This window comes from Hyla sarda, chromosome 1 (assembly GCF_029499605.1).
Source record: "Hyla sarda isolate aHylSar1 chromosome 1, aHylSar1.hap1, whole genome shotgun sequence".
NCBI lineage: Eukaryota > Metazoa > Chordata > Amphibia > Anura > Hylidae > Hyla > Hyla sarda.
The window spans coordinates 211,163,143-211,187,016 of NC_079189.1; the positions used below are offsets into that span (position 1 = coordinate 211,163,143).

The window sequence follows — 23,874 nt, forward strand, 5'->3', positions numbered from 1 at the left end:
ACTCCTGGCTAATTAGCCTTGGGTGTCTCCCCTCACCCCCGGTTCCATATAAAAGAGTTCTTGGAACCTGTAATCATTTTACGACTAAGGCCAGCACCTGGCCGAAACGCGCCACTTCCTCTCTGTGCCTGTTGCCTCGTTGATGTGAATAAAGCCACATGTTCCTGAACCGAGCTGGAGTTTACTTTCTTCATTTCCACTGTTTTAAAATTTTATATAATACATTTGTGCCAGAAATGATAGTAAATCCACTGGGCCACAGAGGCTCTGTAGCTCCCGCTAAGCCCAGTCCACTATATTTAAAACTGGCAAGTAGATGGTTGCTCTTACATTTGTAACTTTTGTAAGTCAGAAAATTGGTGAACAAACTGTTACGCCTAGCGCTCCGGGTCCCCGCTCCTCCCCGGAGCGCTCACGGCGTCTCTCTCCCCGCAGCGCCCCGGTCAGTCCCGCTGACCGGGAGCGCTGCACTGTCATGGCCGTCGGGGATGCGATTCGCACAGCGGGACGCGCCCGCTCGCGAATCGCATCCCAGGTCACTTACCCGTCCCGGTCCCCTGCTGTCATCTGCTGGCGCGCGCGGCTCCGCTCTCTAGGGCGCGTGCGCGCCAGCTCTCTGCGACTTAAAGGGCCAGCGCACCAATGATTGGTGCCTGGCCCAATTAGCTTAATTGGCTCCCATCTGCTCCCTGCCTTTATCTGACCTCCTCCCATGCACTCCCTGGCCGGATCTTGTTGCCTTGTGGCAGTGAAAGCGTTTAGTGTGTCCAAAGCCTGTGTACCTGAACTTCTGCTACCCATCCTGACTACGAACCTTGCCGCCTGCCCCCGACCTTCTGCTACGTCTGACCTTGCCTCTGCCTAGTCCTTCTGTCCCACGCCTTCTCAGCAGTCAGCGAGGTAGAGCCGTTGCTAGTGGATACGACCTGGTTGCTACTGCCGCAGCAAGACCATCCCGCTTTGCGGCGGGCTCTGGTGAAAACCAGTAGCCTCTTAGAACCGGTCCACTAGCACGGTCCACGCCAATCCCTCGCTGACACAGAGGATCCACTACCTGGAAGCCGAATCGTGACAGTAGATCCGGCCATGGATCCCGCTGAGGTGCTGCTGCCAAGTCTCGCTGATCTTCCCACGGTGGTCGCTCAGCAATCGCAGCAGATTGCCCAACAAGGACAGCAGCTGTCGCAGTTGACCGCCATGTTACAGCAAATTCTGCCTCTGCTACAGCAGCAACCATCTCCTCCGCCAGCTCCTGCACCTCCTCCGCAGCGAGTGGCCGCTCCTAACCTCCGCTTGTCCCTGCCGGACAAATTTGATGGGGACTCCAGACTCTGCCGTGGATTTTTGTCTCAGTGTTCCCTGCATATGGAGATGTTGTCAGACTTGTTTCCTACAGAACGGTCTAAGGTGGCGTTCGTAGTGAGCCTTCTTTCAGGAAAGGCCTTGTCTTGGGCCACACCGCTCTGGGACCGCAATGATCCTGCCACAGCCACAGTCCAGTCCTTCTTTGCTGAAGTCCGAAGTGTCTTTGAGGAACCTGCCCGAGCCTCTTCTGCTGAGACTGCCTTGCTGAACCTGGTCCAGGGTAATTCTTCCGTTGGCGAGTACGCCATACAATTCCGTACTTTTGCTTCTGAACTATCCTGGAATAATGAGGCTCTCTGCGCGACCTTTAAAAAAGGCCTATCCAGTCGCATCAAGGATGTGCTGGCCGCACGAGAGATTCCTGCCAACCTCCAAGAACTCATCCATCTAGCTACCCGCATTGACATGCGTTTTTCTGAGCGACACCAAGAGCTCCGCCAGGAAAAAGACTTAGATCTCTGGGCACCTCTCCCACAGCATCCTTTGCAGTCTATGCCTGGGCCTCCCGCCGAGGAGGCCATGCAAGTGGATCGGTCTCGCCTGACCCAGGAAGAGAGGAATCGCCGTAGAGAAGAAAATCTCTGTCTGTACTGTGCCAGTACCGAGCATTTCTTGGTGGATTGCCCTATCCGTCCTCCACGCCTGGGAAACGCACGCACGCACCCAGCTCACGTGGGTGTGGCATCTCTTGGTTCTAAGTCTTCTTCTCCACGTCTCACGGTGCCCGTGCGGATTTCTCCTACAGCCAACTCCTCCCTCTCAGCCGTGGCCTGCTTGGACTCTGGTGCCTCCGGGAATTTTATTGTGGAGTCCTTTGTTAATAAATTCAGCATCCCGGTGACCCGTCTCGCCAAACCGCTCTACATTTCCGCGGTCAACGGAGCCAGATTGGACTGCACCGTGCGTTACCGCACAGAACCCCTCCTGATGTCTATCGGACCCCACCACGAAAGGATTGAGTTCTTCATTCTTCCCAGTTGTACCTCTGAGGTCCTCCTCGGTCTGCCATGGCTCCGGCTTCATTCCCCCACCCTTGATTGGACCACCGGGGAGATAAAGAACTGGGACTCTGCCTGCCATAGGAAGTGCCTCTCCCCCCCTCCCAGTCCCGTCAGGCAAACCTCTGTGCCTCCTCATGGCCCCCGTCCTGGTGTCACACTGCCCCGTGCCAGGCTTCGCCCTCTGCCCTCCCTCCCCATTCCCACTCCTGCTGTACTGCCTGCCGTTGAGGAAACCCTCCATTTTTTCCCGGTGTCCTCATCCCAGGGGAGGCAGTTGCCGGTCAAAGAAAAGGGGAGACCTAAGGGGGGGGGGTACTGTTACGCCTAGCGCTCCGGGTCCCCGCTCCTCCCCGGAGCGCTCACGGCGTCTCTCTCCCCGCAGCGCCCCGGTCAGTCCCGCTGACCGGGAGCGCTGCACTGTCATGGCCGTCGGGGATGCGATTCGCACAGCGGGACGCGCCCGCTCGCGAATCGCATCCCAGGTCACTTACCCGTCCCGGTCCCCTGCTGTCATCTGCTGGCGCGCGCGGCTCCGCTCTCTAGGGCGCGCGCGCGCCAGCTCTCTGCGACTTAAAGGGCCAGCGCACCAATGATTGGTGCCTGGCCCAATTAGCTTAATTGGCTCCCATCTGCTCCCTGCCTTTATCTGACCTCCTCCCATGCACTCCCTGGCCGGATCTTGTTGCCTTGTGCCAGTGAAAGCGTTTAGTGTGTCCAAAGCCTGTGTACCTGAACTTCTGCTACCCATCCTGACTACGAACCTTGCCGCCTGCCCCCGACCTTCTGCTACGTCTGACCTTGCCTCTGCCTAGTCCTTCTGTCCCACGCCTTCTCAGCAGTCAGCGAGGTAGAGCCGTTGCTAGTGGATACGACCTGGTTGCTACTGCCGCAGCAAGACCATCCCGCTTTGCGGCGGGCTCTGGTGAAAACCAGTAGCCTCTTAGAACCGGTCCACTAGCACGGTCCACGCCAATCCCTCGCTGACACAGAGGATCCACTACCTGGAAGCCGAATCGTGACACAAACTTTAATAAATCCCCACCATACAGTTTACTGTGTTCGTTAGTATGTTATTCCAGAAATTGTCTGTCTGGACTATATCTACATATTCGACTCCACACTGTACAGTATATTATTTCATGACCTGGTAAAATTTGAACATTGGTAATGTCTACATTTAGATAAAGGTTGTGCACTAATATGCAAATACATTTTTTTTTGAAGCATATAGATATACATGAAAAAGGAGTCTTTCACAAATTTTAACATAAGGCTATGTTCACACGGTTGAATTGAAATTTTTTGTGCGGACAACAGCATTCCGGCAAAACATGCCAGCACGAGGACCGCTCAGAAATGTGCCATCTCATAGACGGCAATGCATTTCCATGCAGACTCTTTCAGCAGACGCTGGTATCTGAATTTCCGAGCCAGATGTTTCTGGAAGTTCAGCCATGTGAACAATGCAGCAGAATCCTAATAAAATCAATGGGACTTAGAATGCTGTCCGCGTAGAATTCTTCTGCGGTATCTCACATAAAAATTCCATCCAATGAGTGAAAATAAACATTTACAGCCCAATATTGCATTACAAAACCATGGCCATATAAAGACAGTCTCTACATTGCTGCGATAACAATCTTCCAGCCTCACATAATGCTGGATACAATAATGGATTTACCTTCTTTGCATGTACATATAGTACTGCTTAGTACATTGGACGGCTGCACATTCATGTCTCTTTCCAGAGAGTCGTACTAGATTAACCAACTAACTTGTCTCCTGCAGCATTTGTAGGAAGAAAATAAAGTCTAGACAATCTTTCAGATGTTTTGAAGCTAATATTAATGGGCAAACGTATGGAACTTATGTACACCTCTATTATACAGTTGTCTAAAAACTAGAAATAAGCAGATAAAAGTGTAAGTTAAGTTCTATACATCCCAAAAATGATCTAATAAATTGTAGCAGGGACCTTGGAAGAGCGTGAGAAGAGACCCGAGCATGTCAGAGCCTGATCAAAGATTTCTCTAATTTCAGCTAATTCTAAAGCAGTGAAATAATCTTGTAGCTTCTCAGGCCAATGTGACATTACAAATGTGGGAAGGCAAGTACAGCGCTGTGTCACAAGGTAAAAAAAAGTGCTCTCCTGCAGGGTTTCTCATGCACACTATCAGTCACCTTTTGTTACAAAGTCAATGGACAGAAGGCTGCCTTGTTCATAATGTTGGAATGCCTGCATCCTGTATGTGTATTTTATAGGTGTAACTTTCTATTTGTTTTAATATTTAGCATGGAGGTGAATGATAAATTTGTCCTCACTAAATAGAAGATAGGTTTAAAACATTGTATCAGGATGTCATGGAAATATACTGTATGTGTAAGTTAATGTGTAAGGGGAATGATGTAATAATTTAGTCTTGGACTAGAAAATACAGATCCAAATTGATGCTTTGCCGTGCTTCGTTGTTACTACTGCCACTTTCTCTGCCAATTAGTGGTAGTTATGTTACCAGCTTTCTGCCTGAGATGGCGTGTTTTGGCACGACACTCTTTGGGTATGAAGAGGTGCTCCAATTTATATCTAGCATTGCGAAGCTGGTAGGTTCTTCTAGCTGCAAGTTCTTAGTTCAAGTCCAAATTTTTGTGATGATGTAAGACAGACTGCAGCTTTACAAGGAGTCACACTCAGGAAAGAGAGTCAATGAGATACTGAATTGTTAAAAATCTTCTGTCAAACTGACGTGCATGTGCCTTGCATTTGTTCTGTGGTACTTTTCACAGCTGTAGTAGGAATCAGTGCAGACCTAGATTTCACCCCAACCATTATCCCAACTACTGGATGATCTGCCCTAAACGGCAGCCCCAAACTGGGTGACGGTCCCTGCACTGAAAGTGTAAGGGTGTCAAAACTGTCAGACAAGCAAATGAGCATAAAGTACAAATGCAGCAAAGGGTTAACTAAAGACAAGCCAAGGGGTCAGAACCAGGAGAACAGCAAATTACACAAACAGACACACAGAGCAAAGTTAGGATAGCAATGGGTCAAACTTATAGGGCAGCGCAGTACAAAAATCAGAAGACCGGAACAGAGCCAATAAACAAGTCAAAGATCAGATGCAGGAGGACTAAGTAACAGCAGGGGAATCATGGAAAAACACTAGTGTAAGGTGTAAATTAATAAAATGAGTGTCTGACTGCAACAGCTGCCCAGTTTAAACATACCACCCTCAGTAGGTCATTGGCCCGGCCCCTCCACCTCCTGATTGTTGAGCAGGGCTATCAGCATTATGATGTGCACCTAGAAGAGCTGGTCAATACAGTAACATACTGTACTTTCACGTCCTACTGGAATATCTGCCAGAATTGTGTTAGGATATTAACTAGCTTGTCTGCAGACCCATCCTGTACTGTGAGTTGTTGTGAGTTGGTTATATAGAGTGTGAGAGAGCATCCTAAAGCTGAGTGTTATCTTTAGAAGCCATGACCTTTTGTCAATGTATAAATCCTGAGATTTGCACTAGAAAGTATGTAAGGTCACGGGTGAATGTTTGCTTTATCCCATGCTGGGCATAATGTGACATTTAAAATGCTAAATGAGCCGTGTGATGACAATTAACATGTCATACATGGAAGTAAATTGCATTGGCACAGGACTTGCATTCTTTAAAAGTAAAGTTAATTTGTCCTTTCTAGACATATTTAAATCTAAGTTAAACCAGAACCAATTGAAACTTTTAGGCATTTGTTTTCCTTAATATTTCACAGTGAACTTGGGTTCCACAGGGTGTAAAGTGCAACCACAGATTTGCATGTTAGGTAGTGGGGAAGGGGGTATGAAAGAGTTTGGGGAGGAGGGCACATAGGCAGGTAGAGGTAATAGGGTTATTATCATTGATTTGTTACTCACCATCCTGAGGCTTGATATTAGTTCAGTGCAAGAGAAGGGAGGTTACAGGCAGAGGTGGTCTTTTATTGGACGCATTGTGGTGGGAATAGCTACATCTGGATTTGATCTAATCGTTTCTGAAAGGAAATATGAGGGTCATATGAAGGTAGGAGTTTAAAACCAATGAGTAGCCAAGTAGGTATGAATCCTAAATTCAGGACAAAGTGTAGATATGAACCTAACAGTAATACAAGAGTGTCCTTGAGGACATGTTGGAGACTAAAGATAAACTGGTGATGTGGAGTCAGAATAGTAAAAAAAAAATTGTACATTAGAAACTCATTCTCTCTGCTTAATTACATTGTTAGCAATTTTGGGTCGTAAAAAACAAAACAAAAAACAAACAAAAAAAACATATATATATATATATATATATATATATATATATATATATATAAATATATGTATATAGTGAAACTTTGAGAAGACCTAAAACACCCCTTAGAGAAGACCTCCAACTTAAGCAAGAAGGTAAAGGCTTTCACAATGCAATCGTTCAATATAAACACTAACAAAAATGTCAACAGGATCTCTTGTAGGGTACTACTGCATGTGGTGACATCCCATGGTTACTGGGGTCGTCCACACATTAAAACTTATTCCTTATGTTGCACATAGAGGATAAATGTATGATTGTGGGGAGTCCAGTGATCTGACTCCCATGATCTCAGGAGCCTCCCATTGAAATGTAACAGTGGTCACATGTACTTACTGCAACTCTATTCACTGTAGCAACTAAAGGCACTAATAGTTATGTTGCATCAGGAGGTGGGTAGTTAGCGAAGAGATGTAAAAATAGAATTGTCCTGAAGGAGCCCACAACTCAGATGTTAAATGGAATCACTCAGCCAGTAACACTCATGCAGGCCTGGACCATGACACTTCCACTACTATGTTTGACTGTAGGCAAGACACATTTGTCTTTGTACTACATACCTGGTTGCTGCCACACGCTTGACACCATTTGAACCGAATAAGCTTATCTTGGTCTCAAGATCACAGGACATGGTTCCAGTAATTCATGTTCTTAGTCTGCTTGTCTTCAGTAAACTATTTGTGGGCTTTCTTGTGCTTCCCATTCACACCTGAGACTTTGCAACACTAATGTGGTGACACGGGAGTGCAAGGAATTCCTATCACTTTGTGACAGGGCACCGTTAGCCTATACACGGTCCGAGGTAGAGACAGCTTCTCCTGGGCAAGACACGGGGGGTAATAAACACACTGATGTCGGGTTACTGATAACTGCCTTTTACTGAGCAGGGTGAAGTTGGTATTACACACACAGTATGGAGCAGAGTAGAAGAGATTCAGTGTAACCCTTTGGGAGCCCTGTTGCCGTGCTTTTCACCCACTTGAATAATACTGACTTGAGACTGTAGATTTTAAACACTTACTAAGGTTCTGACAAAGTCCAATTGCTTTCACTGCCAGGGCTTTACTTTCCGCTGCACGGAGGAACACTTACAGTGGAGCGATTCTGATTTTAGAAGATATTTTTTTAGGCTTCCCAAAGGATTTCTCCACACACAAATTCACCTCCCTTCCACACTGAGGCTCAGGCTGGAACTATTCCGGAAATGGGGTAACTCCTCCTACACTATATAACTGACAAATTAGGGGTTCCCATTGGGCAGGCAGGGTCACCTGGTTTACACTGCTCCTCACTCTTAAAGGCATAGCACACAAACAACATAATATATAGTGTGTAACATTCACGTTTCAGAAAACAGGAACCCTGGTGGATGTGGATCCGCTGGACCTGTGTGGCAGATGACTAGGACCATAACAGGGAGCGGAGTATAAGGTGCCGCTACCCCTGGCATGGCTCAACCACACAGGCGGCTGAGGAGATGCGAGGCACAGGAAAGATAAGACAGCTTATAGTTAGGATAGCAGGTGGTACAGTAGCATAGTCAGAAACATAGCAAATGGTCAGTAGGCAGGCAGCAAGGAGCAAGGTCAGGTCATGGAGCAAAGGATCAGATACACGGCCAGGCAATAACAGGAATGCTTTCTTTCAGGCTCAAGGCTACAAAGATCAAGCAGGGAAGTGAGGAGGGTGGAGGAATTTATCAATGAGCCACAGGTGAATTACACTAATGAGCACACTGGCCCTTTAAATCTTAAAGCTCCGGCATACACGCACCCTAGGGGATGGGGACACACGTTCCGGAACAGAGAGGCAGAGGTGGGGGCAGGAGAAGCACCAGGTGAGTGACGGACTGGGGCTCTCATGCAGGTGCTTCCCATTATGCGAGTCCCAGCCCCGGCGGCAGCAGCAGGTAATGGGACCATGTGCTCACGGCCAGCGTGTGCGGACGGAGTGCATAACATAGCAGTTACCCCCCCCCCCCCCTTTGGTCACCCACTCCTTTTAACCCCTTAAGGACCACGGGTTTTTCTGTTTTTGCACTTTCATTTTTCCTCCTCACCTTTAAAAAAACATAACCCTTTCAATTTTGCACCTAAAAATCCACATGAAGGCTTATTTTTTTGCGCCAACAATTCTACTTTGCAGTGACATCAGTCATTTTACCCCAAAATCTATGGCAAAACGGAAAAAAAAATAATTGTGCGATAAAATTGAAGGAAAAACGCGATTTTGTAAATTTTGGGGGCTTATGTTTCTACGCAGTACATTTTTCTGTAAAAATTACACCTTACCTTTATTCTGTAGGTCCATACAATTAAAATGATACCCTACTTATATAGGTTTGATTTTGTCGTACGTAAAAAATCATAACTACATGCAGAAAAATGTATACGTTTAAAATTGTCATTTTCTGACCCCTATAACTTTTTTATTTTATCGCTTATGGGGCTCATTTTTTGCGCCATGATCTGAAGTTTTTAGCGGTACCATTTTTGTATTGATCGGAATTTTTGATCGCTTTTTATTAATTTTTTCATGTTATAAAAAGTGACCAAAAATAAGTTATTTTGGACTTTGGAATTTTTGCGCGTACGCCATTGACCGTGCGGTTTAATTCATTATATATTTTTATAGATCGGACATTTACGCATGCGGTGATACCACATATGTTTATATTTTTATTTACATGTTTTTTTTTTATGGGAAAAGTTAAATCACCCCCGATTCAGACTTTTATTAGGGAAATGGTTAAATTATATTAACTTTTTTTTTACCCTTTTTATTTGCAGTGTTAGAGGGCTATAACATTGCACACACTGATCTTATACCCTGTTCACTGCAAAGCCATAGCTTTTGCATTGATCAGTGTTATCGGCGGTCGATTGCTCAAGCCTGCATCTCAGGCTTGGAGCAATCGATTGCCGAAGGGACATGCCGGAGGAAAGTAAGAGGACCTCCGCTCGTGTCCCAGCTGATCGGGACACCGCATTTTCACTGCGTTGGTCCCGATCAGCCCCACTGAGCAGCCGGGCAGCTTTCACTTTCGTTTTAGACTCAGTGTTCACCTTTGAACATCGCGTCTCAAGGGTTAATAGTGCGTGGCACCGCGATCACTGCAGCGCACTATTAGCCCTGGGTCCCGGCTTCAGATACATGCCGGGACCGACCCGATATGACGCGGGGTCACCGCGTGACCCCGCGTTATATTGTGGGAGCCAGCCAAGGACGTAAATATACATCCTTGGTCGTTAAGGGGTTAAGAGTCAGAAAACTCCAGAGAAGGTCACGGTCCAGGATATTCTCCTCAGGCTCCCAAGATCTCTCCTCAGGACCGTAACCCTCCCAGTCGACCAAAAAAAATTGTTTACCTCTCACAGTTTTTGTAGCACAAATCTTTTTAACCTTGAAGATGTCAGAAGAGCCAGAGAAAGGTGTGGGGACAAGATTCTTCTGAGAAAACTGGTTTATGACAAGAGGCTTGAGGAGAGAGATGTGGAAGGAATTGGGAATACGTAACATAGCAGACAGACAGAGTTTGTAGGAGACAGGGTTGATTATTTGGACAATGTGGAAGGGACCAAGGTAGCGAGGACCGAGCTTGTAACAGGGGATCTTGAAGTGGATGTACTTGGATGAAAGCCTCACCATGTAACCAAGAGAAAAGGACAGAGGAGGTCTTCTACTTTTATACGCTTGCGCCTTCATGCGTGAAGAAGCCTGGGATAACAAATGTGGGTTCTGTTGCCAGATGGTGGGGAGGTCACGGACCAGCTCATCAACAGCAGGCACACCGGCAGAAACTGGGAGAGGAAGGGGAGGACAGAGATGGAGTCCATAGACAACAAAAAAGGGGGATGACCTCGTGGACTCGGAATCCTTATGATTATATGAGTATTCAGTCCAAGGTAAAAGGTCAACCCAATCGTCCTGGCGTGCGGAAACAAAATGCCGAAGTCAAGTCTCTAGAATTTGATTAACCATCTCCACCTGACCGTTGGACTGAGAGTGGTAGGCCGAGGAGAAGTCCAGATTGATGTCCAGACGGTTACAAAGGGCTCACCAGAACATAGAGACAAACTGCACACCTCTATCCAAAACGATATGCTGAGGAAGACCATGTAAGCGAAAGACATGCAACAATAAGTACTTCGCCAGCTGCAGGGCAGAAGGAAGACCTAGTAGAGGAATGAAATGAGCCATCTTGGAAAACAGATCTACAATGGCCTAGTGTTATTATGAGATGGAGACAAATCGGTCAGGAAATCCATGGCGATATGGGACCAGGGAGTCTCTTTAATGGGTAAAGGCTGTAAGAGTCTTGCAGGTCTCTGTCGAGGAGTTTTGTCACGGGCACAAGTTTCACAGGAACAAACAAAATCAGAAACATCACGTTCAAGATGGGGCAACCAGTAGTGTCGGAAGATAAGAAGTAGAGTCTTGCTGAATCTCGGCAGGAGCGTCAGGAATCAAACGGTCAGGAGGAATAATATGCCTGGCGTGGAGTCCAAACCAATGATGTCAGAGGACCTGGAGAGAGCATCAGCCCTGGTGTTCTTGTCTGCTGGGCAGAAGTGAATGAAGAAGTTGAATCTAGAAAACAACAGTGACCCCCTTGCCTCGTGGGGGTTTAAACGCTGAGCAGACTAAAGGTATAGAAGATTCTTATGATTGGAGTAGATGCTAACTGGATGAGAAGAACCTTCCAATAAATATTCCTCCAAAGCTAGCTTGATAGCGAGGAGTTCACAATCTCCAATTGAGTAATGCCATTCAGCAGGAGAGAAGGTCTTGGAGAAGAACCCGCTCCAATAGATAGAGGCATCAACCTCCAAAGCTAAGGGCCTCTAAGGATCTGGTCTTGTAAGCATGAGAGCAAAGGCAGACTTTAAACAGGAGAAGGCCTCTTCAGCCTCTTGAGGCCAAGACTTAGGATTAGATGCCTTCTTAGTGAGAGCCACAATTGGAGCAACCAAGGATGAAAAATGTAGGATAAATTGACGATAATGGTTTGCGATTCCCAGTAAGCGTTGAAAGCACGTAGGCCCGAAGGACGAGGCCAATCCAATACTGCAGACAACTTATCTGGATCCATCTGCAGGCCCTGATGAGAGACAATGTAGACAAGAAATGGAAGACTAGATTTCTCGAGCAGGCATTTCTCCAGTTTGGCGTAGAGATGATTCTTCCCATAGTTGCTAAAGAACCAGACGAACATGAGTACGATGCTCTTCTAAGTTGGAAGAGAAGATCAGGTATTCATCTAGATATACGACAACACAGGTGTAGAGAAGATCACGGAATATATCATTGATGAACTCTTGAAAAACGGCTGGAGCATTGTAGAGACCAAAAGGCATTACGAGATACTCAAAATGTCCGTCACGAGTATTGAAGGCCGTTTTCCATTCATCTCCCATGCGGATACGAATGAGGTTCTCCAACTTGGAGAAGACCTTGGCACCATGTAGACGGTCAAAAAGTTCTGAGATAAGAGCTAGAGGGTAATGGTTCTTGACCATGATTTTGTTAAGTCCCCTGTAGTCAATGCATGGACGGAGTGAGCCATCCTTCTTTACAACAAAGAAGAAACCAGCTCCAGCAGGAGAAGAGGACTTACGAATAAATCCCTTTTGGAGATTCTCCTGAATATACTCAGCCATGGCTTTGGTCTCAGGAACCGATAGAGGGTATATCCTTCCACGAGGAAGAGTGGTACCAGGCAGAAGATCAATAGGGCAGTCGTAAGGACAATGTGGAGGCAGAGACTCAGCCTGTTTCTTGCAGAAAACGTCAGAGAGATCTTGGTAAGGTGGTGGCAGGCCAGGTAAAGGAGGAGGACGATTTTAGACTGAACTGATTGGAAGCAAAGATTTTGAAAGGATTGTCCCCAACAAATAATCTCTCCAATTCTCCAATCCAGTTGCGGAGAATGGCGTTGCAGTCATGAAAGACCAAGAAGAATCTCTGAAGTACAGTGTGGCAGAACATAGAATTCAATATTTTCTTTGTGCAATACTCCCACTTGCATGACAAGAGATTCAGTATGGAAGTGAACCATACAGTCCAGATTTTGTCAATTAACAGAGGAGATGAACAAGGGCTTGGCAAGCCGAGTAAGAGGAAGATGATACTTGTGGACCAAAGAAGCATCAATAAAGTCACCTGCTGATCCAGAATCCAAAAATGCTGTAGCACTAAAGGAAGACTTGGCTGAAGCAAAGACTTGTACAGAAATTGTTAAGCGTGGAGAGGTAGTATTCGTGCGATCGTTTCCCGGAAGCTGTGGGCGAGCTGTACAGTCCTTGAGGAAGTGCTCCGGGCTAGCACAATACAAGCACAAATTCTTACTACGTCGTCGTGACCTCTTCTGTTGTGTATGACGAAAACGATCCACTTGATAGCCTCTTCGGCAAGAGGCGCAGGAAACAGAAGAGGTTGACGTTGAAACACGGGTGCAAGACGAGGATATCTCCTTGTTCGGGCAGGTTCCCTCTCTAAGCGCAATTCCTCCTGTCTCTCAGCAAAACGCACATCAATGAGAGTGGCCAAGTGGATAAGTTCAGTAAAAGAGGATGGAGGATCACATGCTGCAGGGGCATCTTTAATGCACACAAGGCCTCATCATTCCATGCAAGTTCAGAGGCAAGAGTGCGGAATTGAACCGTGTAGTCACCAACGGAAGAATTCCCTTGACAGAGGTTCAGCAATGCCGTCTCAGCAGAAGAGGCACGTCCGGATTCCTCAAAGACACTTAGAAATTCTGCCAAGTAGGCCAACAAATTGCAGGATACTGGATCACCTCGGTCCCAAAGGGGTGTAGCCCAGGCCAGGGTTTTTACGGACAGTAGACTAATGACAAAGGCCCCCTTAGCATGTTCCATCAGAAACTGTCCAGACATGAGCTCCAAGTGCATTAAGCACTGTGTATCGGAGCCTCTGCAAGACTTGGAATCCCCATCATAATTGGAAGGTAACGGAAGATGTAGCTGGGAGCCAGAAGACACTGCAGGAACCGTTGGTGGGATTGGGCCAGGTTGCAGTACCTGCTGCTGTTGTAAGGCCAAAAGCTGTTGCATCATAGCAGAAAGTTGAGAAAGTTTCTGCACCTGTCGGGCTAACTGCTGCAAACCACGTGCCACAACGGAGGGAAGATCCGCTACTTAAGGCAGGGGTACCTCAGCGGGATCCATGGCCGGATCTTACTGTAACACTCACGTTTCTGAAGACAGGAACACTGGTGGATGTGGATCCGCTGGACCTGTGTGGCAGATGACTCGGACAGTACCAGGGAGCGGAATCTAAGATGCTGCTGGTTTTCACCAGAGCCTGCCGAAAAGCTGGATGGACTTGCTGCAGCAGGCGGCACCCAGGTCACTACTCCTGGCACTGCTCGCCCACAAAGACGCTCCTCACATATAATCCCATCATGCGCCCCTCATCATCCACCAGCAACACCCCCCACCAGCAGTAGCACCCCCATCATCCCCCAGCAACCTCCATCCCCATTCCCACTACCCCCTATGGTAGTAGCATGAGCTGACTGATGATGGGGGTGTTACTTCTGGGGAGGGGGGAGCATTAGGTAGGCAGCAGTTTCCCCACATTAGGAAGGTAGCAGTTTCCCCACATTAGGAAGGTAGCAGTTTCTCCACATTAGGAAGGTAGCAGTTTCCCCACATTAGGAAGGTAGCATGCTCCCCACATTATGAAGGTAGCATGGTCCCCACATTAGGAAGGATTAGGGAGGTAGCATGTTCCCCACATTAGGTAGCATTGTGTCCCCCCTGACACACACTCGTACACAGGCACACACAGACAGACAAACACACACACATGCACACACACATAGACACACTTACAGCACCTGTCCTGGCGGCGGCGGCCTGAAGAGTGACGTCACTGATGTCATATTGCCCGGGTCTGCTGAGGGACATCACATGCACGGCGTCCCTCATCAGACTCGGGCCAGCCAGCCAACCAGAGACTGGTGGGAGGAGGGTGGGGTAAGTGAAGGTAATGTGCTTGTCACGATTCGGCTGGATGGAGGTGGATCCTCTGTGCCAGAGAGGGATTGGCGTGGACCGTGCTGGTGGACCGGTTCTAAGTTGCTACTGGTATTCACCAGAGCCCGCCGCAAAGCGGGATGGTCTTGCAGCGGCGGTAGCAACCAGGTCGTATCCACCAGCAACGGCTCAACCTCTCTGACTGCTGAAGATAGGCGCGGTACAAGGGAGTAGACAAGAGCAAGGTCGGACGTAGCAGAAGGTCAGGGCAGGCAGCAAGGATCGTAGTCAGGGGCAACGGCAGGAGGTCTGGAACACAGGCTAGGAACACACAAGGGAACGCTTTCACTGGCACAATGGCAACAATCCGGCGAGGGAGTGCAGGGGAAGTGAGGTATAAGTAGGGAGTGCACAGGTGAGAATACTGATTAGGCCTGCTGCGCCAATCAGTGGCGCAGCGGCCCTTTAAATGGCAGAGACCCGGCGCGCGCGCGCCCTAAGGAGCGGGGCCGCGCGCGCCGGGACAACACAGACGGGGAACGGGTCAGGTACGGGAGCCGAGATGCGCATCGCGAGCGGGCGCGTCCCGCATTGCGAATCGCATCCCGGCTGGGAGTAATATCGCAGCGCACCCGGTCAGCAGGTCTGACCGGGGCGCTGCGAATGAGAGAACGCAGCGAGCGCTCCGGGGAGGAGCGGGGACCCGGAGCGCTCGGCGTAACAGTACCCCCCCCTTGGGTCTCCCCCTCTTTTTGGAGCCTGAGAACCTGAGGATAAGACTTTTGTCCAGGATGTTGTCCTCAGGTTCCCAGGATCTCTCCTCAGGGCCGCAATTCTCCCAGTCGACCAAGAAGAATCTTTTACCTCTGACCGTTTTGGATGCTAGAATCTCCTTCACAGAAAAGACGTCAGAAGATCCGGAAACTGGAGTGGGAGAAACAACTTTGGGAGAGAAGCGGTTAAGGATGAGTGGTTTAAGGAGAGAGACATGGAAGGCATTGGGAATACGGAGAGAAGGAGGAAGAAGGAGTTTGTAAGAGACATTGGTTGATCTGGCACTTGATTTTGAAAGGACCAAGATAGCGTGGTCCCAGTTTGTAACTGGGGACACGAAAGCGGACATATTTAGCGGAGAGCCATACCTTGTCTCCAGGAGCAAAAATGGGGGGAGTTCTTCTTTTTTTATCAGCAAATCTTTTCATCCGGGATGAAGCCTGTAAAAGAGAATTTTGGGTCTCTTTCCATATGGTGGAAAGATCACGAGTCACTTCATCCACAGCGGGCAAACCAGAGGGCAAGGGAGTAGGGAGGGGAGGAAGAGGGTGACGGCCGTACACCACGAAAAATGGGGATTTAGCAGAAGATTCGGAGACTCTGAAGTTGTATGAGAATTCGGCCCATGGTAGAAGATCTGCCCAGTCATCCTGGCGGGAGGAAACAAAATGCCGTAAATAGTCACCCAGGACCTGATTAACTCTTTCTACTTGCCCATTGGATTGGGGATGATAAGAAGAAAAGTTTAATTTGATCTTGAGCTGTTTACAGAGGGCCCTCCAGAATTTAGACACGAATTGGACGCCTCTATCTGAGACGATATGCGTGGGCAAACCGTGAAGGCGAAAAATGTGTATAAAAAATTGCTTTGCCAACTGAGGCGCTGAAGGAAGACCGGGAAGAGGAATAAAATGTGCCATCTTGGAAAATCGATCAACGACCACCCAAACAACTGTGTTGCCACGGGATGAGTGCAAGTCCGTAATAAAGTCCATACCAATCTGTGACCAAGGCTGTTCAGGAACAGGCAGAGGATGAAGGAGACCAGCAGGCTTCTGGCGAGGAGTCTTATCCCGGGCACAGACAGTACAGGCCCGCACGAAATCAATAACATCAGTCTCCAGAGTCGGCCACCAATAAAATCGAGAGATGAGTTGCAAGGATTTTTTGATGCCCACATGGCCTGCGAGGTGGGAGGAGTGTCCCCATTTGAGAATCCCGAGACGCTGGCGTGGAGAAACGAAGGTCTTCCCTGGAGGAGTTTGCCTGATGGAAGCTGGAGAAGTGGAGATCAGACAGTCCGGAGGAATGATGTGTTGCGGAGAGACCTCTACTTCAGAGGCATCAGAAGAACGAGAGAGGGCATCGGCCCTAATGTTCTTGTCAGCAGGGCGAAAATGGATTTCAAAGTTAAAACGGGCAAAGAACAACGACCACCTAGCCTGGCGAGGGTTCAGTCGTTGGGCAGACTGGAGGTAGGAGAGATTCTTGTGATCAGTGTATATGATAACTGGAAATTTTGATCCCTCCAGCAGGTGCCTCCATTCCTCAAGCGCCAATTTAATGGCCAGTAGTTCTCGATCCCCGATGGAATAGTTTCTCTCCGCCGGGGAGAAGGTCCTAGAAAAAAAACCACAAGTCACAGCATGCCCGGAAGAATTTTTTTGTAGAAGGACAGCTCCAGCTCCCACTGAGGAGGCATCTACCTCCAATAGGAAGGGTTTAGATGGGTCAGGTCTGGAGAGCACGGGAGCGGAAGAAAAGGCAGACTTGAGATGTTTAAATGCGTCTTCCGCTTGGGGGGACCAGGACTTGGGATTGGCATTTTTCTTGTTTAAAGCCACGATAGGAGCCACAATAGTGGAAAAGTGTGAAATAAACTGTCTGTAATAATTGGCGAACCCCAAAAAACGTTGGATAGCACGGAGTCCGGAGGGGCGTGGCCAATCTAAGACGGTAGAGAGTTTATCTGGGTCCATTTGTAGTCCCTGGCCAGAGACCAAGTATCCTAGGAAAGGAAGAGATTGACATTCAAAGAGACATTTCTCCATTTTGGCATAAAGTTGATTGTCACGAAGTCTCTGAAGAACCATGCGGACATGCTGGCGGTGTTCTTCTAAGTTGGCAGAAAAAATCAGAATATCGTCCAGATAAACCACAACACAGGAATATAGGAGATCACGAAAAATTTCATTAACAAAGTCTTGGAAGACGACAGGGGCGTTGCATAGGCCAAAGGGCATGACCAGATACTCAAAGTGTCCATCTCTGGTGTTAAATGCGGTCTTCCATTCGTCCCCCTCCCTGATGCGGATGAGATTATAAGCACCTCTTAAGTCCAGTTTGGTAAAGATGTTTGCCCCTTGTAAGCGATCAAAGAGTTCAGAGATAAGAGGTAGGGGGTAGCGGTTTTTTACCGTGATTTTATTAAGTCCGCGGTAATCAATACAAGGACGTAGGGAGCCATCTTTTTTGGACACAAAAAAAAATCCAGCTCCGGCAGGAGAGGAGGACTTGCGGATAAACCCCTTTTTTAAATTCTCCTGGATGTACTCCGACATGGCAAGAGTCTCTGGAGCAGACAGAGGATAGATTCTGCCCCGGGGTGGGGTAGTACCCGGGAGGAGGTCAATAGGACAGTCATAAGGCCTGTGAGGAGGCAAAGTCTCAGCTTGCTTTTTGCAAAAAACGTCAGAATAGTCCATATAAGCCTTAGGAAGACCGGATACAGGGGGAACCACAGGGTCACGGCAAGGAGTACTGGGCACCGATTTAAGACAGTCCTTGTGACAAGAAGTACCCCAGTTCTTGATTTCTCCTGTGGACCAATCAAGGGTTGGGGAATGGCGTTGAAGCCACGGTAATCCAAGAAGAATTTCAGAAGTGCAGTTGGAGAGGACCAAAAATTCAATTTTTTCGTGATGAGGTCCGATGCACATTAGGATAGGTTCCGTGCGGTAACGCACGGTACAGTCCAATCTTTCATTGTTAACAGAATTGATGTAGAGGGGTCTGGCGAGACTGGTCACCGGGATGTTGAACCTGTTGATGAGAGAGGCCAAAATAAAATTTCCTGCAGATCCGGAATCCAAGAAGGCCGTAGCAGAGAAGGAGAAGGTAGAGGAAGATATCCGCACAGGCACAGTAAGGCGTGGAGAAGCAGAGTAGACATCAAGAACTGTCTCATCTTTGTGCGGAGTCAGCATACGTCTTTCCAGGCGGGGAGGACGGATAGGACAATCTTTCAAGAAGTGTTTGGTACCGGCACAGTACAGGCATAGGTTCTCCATGCGGCGTTGTGTCCTCTCTTGAGGTGTCAAGCGAGACCGGTCAACTTGCATAGCCTCCACGGCGGGAGGCACAGGAACGGATTGCAGAGGACCAGAGGAGAGAGGAGCCGGGGAGAGAAACCGCCTCGTGCGAACAAAGTCCATATCCTGGCGGAGCTCCTGACGCCTTTCGGAAAAACGCATGTCAATGCGGGTGGCAAGATGAATAAGTTCATGCAGGTTAGCAGGAATTTCTCGTGCAGCCAGCACATCTTTAATGTTGCTGGATAGGCCTTTTTTAAAGGTCGCGCAGAGGGCCTCATTATTCCAGGATAATTCGGAGGCAAGAGTACGGAATTGGATGGCGTACTCGCCAACAGAAGAATTACCCTGGACCAGGTTCAGCAGGGCAGTCTCAGCAGAAGAGGCTCGGGCAGGTTCCTCAAAGACACTTCGGATCTCCGTGAAGAAGGAGTGTACAGAGGCAGTGACGGGGTCATTGCGGTCCCAGAGCGGTGTGGCCCATGACAGAGCTTTCCCAGACAGAAGGCTGACTATGAAAGCCACCTTAGACCTTTCAGTTGGAAACTGGTCCGACATCATCTCCAAGTGCAGGGAACATTGCGAAAGAAAGCCACGGCAAAACTTAGAGTCCCCATCAAATTTATCCGGCAAGGATAATCGTAAGCCGGAAGCGGCCACTCGCTGCGGAGGAGGTGCAGGAGCTGGCGGAGGAGATTGTTGCTGGAGCTGTGGTAATAGCTGCTGTAGCATCACGGTCAGTTGAGACAGCTGGTGACCTTGTTGCGCTATCTGTTGCGACTGCTGGGCGACCACCGTGGTGAGGTCGGCGACAACTGGCAGTGGGACTTCAGCGGGATCCATGGCCGGATCTACTGTCACGATTCGGCTGGCTGGAGGTGGATCCTCTGTGCCAGAGAGGGATTGGCGTGGACCGTGCTGGTGGACCGGTACTAAGTTGCTACTGGTATTCACCAGAGCCCGCCGCAAAGCGGGATGGTCTTGCAGCGGCGGTAGCAACCAGGTCGTATCCACCAGCAACGGCTCAACCTCTCTGACTGCTGAAGATAGGCGCGGTACAAGGGAGTAGACAAGAGCAAGGTCGGACGTAGCAGAAGGTCAGGGCAGGCAGCAAGGATCGTAGTCAGGGGCAACGGCAGGAGGTCTGGAACACAGGCTAGGAACACACAAGGGAACGCTTTCACTGGCACAATGGCAACAAGATCCGGCGAGGGAGTGCAGGGGAAGTGAGGTATAAGTAGGGAGTGCACAGGTGAGAATACTGATTAGGCCTGCTGCGCCAATCAGTGGCGCAGCGGCCCTTTAAATGGCAGAGACCCGGCGCGTGCGCGCCCTAAGGAGCGGGGCCGCGCGTGCCGGGACAACACAGACGGGGAACGGGTCAGGTACGGGAGCCGAGATGCGCATCGCGAGCGGGCGCGTCCCGCATTGCGAATCGCATCCCGGCTGGGAGTAATATCGCAGCGCACCCGGTCAGCAGGTCTGACCGGGGCGCTGCGAATGAGAAAACGCTGCGAGCGCTCCGGGGAGGAGCAGGGACCCGGAGCGCTCGGCGTAACAGTGCTCTTTTGGACAGGGCGGGGGGTTTTGATTGTGAACGCAGATGATACGCCCCCATCAAGTCTTGTGTGAAGTCTTCCGGCATTTAGCGCTGCTTGCCCGAAGCAGGGCTAAATGCCTGAAGAAGTCACCTGCCCGGTGTGAGGTGGAAATTTGCGACTCGTGCAGACTCGCAACCACTCCTCCCCTCAGCTCTCCGAAGGTTTCTGAAGCTAGAGCTGGGTGGAGTGAAGGCAGAGCAGAGGATGGAGGCCTGCACAGGAGAAAGAAGCCACGCCCCCCTCATCTCCCCCTCCCGGTGGACGCAGGTCTGCATGGGAGAAAGAAGGCAGAGCAGGGGAGAGAGGACTCCTCATCTCCTCTCCCCCTGCTCTGCTTTCGGAGGACGCAAGTTTCCATGGGGAAAAGAAGCCAGAGCAGTGGAATAAAACTTGGGCTGGGGCTGATTTCTATGTGTGAAGGAGGTGTCCTGAATGACACATGTTGGGAGTTGTAGTCCCTGTTATGTGTGTGTGTATTCTAGTGTTTCCAAACCAGGGAATGCTGGTAGTAGTAGTTTTGGAACACCTGGAGGCACCATTGTTGGGAAACACTGGTGTATGCCCTGTAGAGGTGTGGTGAACTACAACTACCAGGAGACTACTGATACCATAGAGGTGTTGTAAACTACAACCCCCAGGAGACAGGAGACTACAGAGGCAGCATGCTGGTGATATACCACAGACTGAAGACTGCTGAATGATACATGCTGGGAATTATAGTCTCATTTGTGTATGCCCTATAGAGGTGTGGGGAATTACAACCCCCAGGAGACTATAAAGGCAGCATGCTGGTGTTATACCACAGAATGAAGACTCCTGAATGACATGCTGGGAGTTGTAGTCCCTGTTATGTGTGTCTATGCTAGTGTTTCCCAACCAGGGAATTCTAAGAGTTGTAATTTTGCAACACCTGGAGGCACCCTGGTAGGGAAACACTGATGTATGCCCTGTAGATGTGTGGCTAACTACAACCCCCAGGACACAAAAGAGGCAGTATGCTGTTATACCACAGACTGAAGACTCCTGAATGACACATGCTGGGAGTTGTAATCCCTTTTGTGTGTGTATGCCAGTGTATCCCAACCAGGGCTGAGTTATATATAGTGTGCTGTGTATAATGCAGGTTTCCTTGGCCTGCAAGCGGAAGGACGAACTGCACGGGCTGATTTCTGCTTTTTCATGCAGTGTTCATTAGCCCCATAAAGAGGACATAGAAATGCATGGGGTTTGTACAGGACATGAACATCACTGTATGAACCCTGTGCATTTCTATGTCAGCGTTCACCTCAGAGGATAGATATATACAGAAAGTGCCTAGTATAAATCAGCTTGTGCAGCATTATACACAGCACACTTATAGGAATCATCCCCAGTCTGTGATGCCCCCCCCCCCCTTATCCCCAGCCCGTTCAGTATGTCCCCCTGCACACATAGAAATCATCCCCAGCTTTTGTGCAGTATGAATAAAGGAATCATCCCCAGTCTGTGATGTCCACAACCCCCCCCCCCACCCTTAACCCAAGCCCGTGCAATATGTCCCCCTTCACACATAGAAATCATTAGGGAGGGGAGATTAGAAGCCGTGTACTTCCTCTCACCCCTGCTCTGCCTTCTTTCTCCCATGCAGACTTGTGTCCTCTGCTTGATGATGATGAAGCCGATCGCACTTGGGAGCTGGGTGCAGAAGGGGCTTCATCATCATCATCATCAGGAGAAGAGGGTTGCAGGTTGCCCGTGAAGCAGCAGCTGAGCCAGCAAGATATAGAAAATAGACAAAACGTTGCACTCACCACAGACACAGTACGTAGTTTTCCCAAAGATAGGATCTTTATTGTCACATTGGAAGATGCTTTAAATCCGGAATGGTAAGGAAGGAAAGGAGAGAGACAGACGTCAGCTCCGGGGAGCTGACCAAAAGCAATGTGAATACTGCTTGTTCATGCTAGTCTAGAGAACACCGCGGAGCCGGTGACTCATAGAAAGGGCGCCCGGACCTCTGAGTGTGTTCGTGCAGATGAAAAGGTAAAGTTTTATTGTGACTGTGCGTACGTGCAAGCGAAAAAATAAAACCAAAAAGAGCACGGTCTCTGATGCAGATAACTGACAGCTGAAGCTTTTGGATGACGTAACAATCAGAACATCCAAAGCTGCAATAAATTATTGTTTGTAGATTAATGACGTTATGCTGTCAAAAAAGTTATCTGCTAGAGGAAATGAAACTCACTAGGAATGAATCCAAAAAGGAGAAAATAGAAGAATAAAGCTACCATACTGAGAAAATGACGAATGTCTGCAAACTGTTGTAATATTCAGGGGGCAAAACGATTCGCTTTTACACAGAATAGAAAAAAAAAAGTATAGAAAATACTGAAAACAGATGACGATGACAGTAATGTTCTGATACATTGTCAGAGAAAAAAAGAGGAGGATTATTTTTTAAGGAAAAAAAGAGCGCATTAGGTTATAACTTTACTGTAACCTGTCAGGAGAAAATCAAATACAAGCATTTAATTTGTTCTTTTCATTGAAGCCAAGACCCTCTGTTGCTTTCAATTTCGAGATCCATATTGCTTCTTTATAGCGTAAAGTGCTTTCTTTGGTCCTTCCTGGAAATGACCATTTTATACGTTCAATCCAAAGTAAAACAGGATGGATCTCCTGAGTGGGTGTTGCGGATATGTTCTGCTAAACCCGGTACTCCAGTACCTAGTCTGGAATTCCGCAGATGTTCCCTAAACCTCATGAACAGTTTTCTACTGGTAGAACCCACATAGAAACAGGCACAGGGACACAAGATAACGTATATCAAATTCTCGGATCTGCAAGTTATCAGGTCCTTTACACTAATGTCAACTCCTCTGATTCGATAATTTCTGCCAATAACCAAGTTGGAACAATAAGAACAGTGGCCACATTTGAAGTTCCTTATGGGAGAGGAGGAGGTGAGCCAGTCGGGTTCACATCTACTAGAAGAAAATGATCTTTTATAGTTTTATTTTTTCTATGTGCAAAGATAGGTTTATTCTTTGCAATATTGTGTAGATCAGGATCTTCTTCCACCAGGTGCCAATGCCTTAGGATGGATTTCTTGAGCGCAGCGGACATATTGCTGTATTTAAAAGAAAAAAGAAAACAGATTTTTTTTTGTGTCTGGTGTTTTCTTTCTTTATTTAAAAGGGTAAGACATGATTTTTTTGTAATGCGTTCTATGGCTTGATCCGTTATTTTTTTCGATAGCTTCTTTCTTTTATGTGCGATAATAATTGGTCAGCTTGGTCTTGGAAATTTGAAGTTCTACTATTAATCTTCGTTAGACGTAGTAATTGGCTGTACGGTAATGTAGCCTTTGTATGATCAGGGTGAAAACTATCATAGTGTAGGTAGAGCATAGGAGATGATGGTTTTCTATAGCCTTTCATACTTATTTCCACTACATCCTGAAAAGTTATTTCATTAGGATGGATAGAGGAAGTAAAAGACATATTCATTTTGTT

The 23,874-nt window shown here is 48.1% G+C and overlaps 1 long non-coding RNA gene across 1 annotated transcript in view; it reads right to left on the reverse strand.

The window, feature by feature from the left end:
* LOC130362910 (uncharacterized) overlaps window positions 1-22,301 on the reverse strand; it is a 158,783-nt gene extending 136,482 nt beyond the window's left edge. Inside the window, exons 1-2 of the long non-coding RNA XR_008891627.1 lie at window positions 22,171-22,301; window positions 6,277-6,392 (exon numbers count right to left, since the gene is read on the reverse strand). This is a non-coding gene — a long non-coding RNA (uncharacterized LOC130362910). The remainder of the gene's footprint in view (window positions 1-6,276; window positions 6,393-22,170) is intronic.
* Between the last annotated feature and the right edge of the window lie 1,573 nt (window positions 22,302-23,874).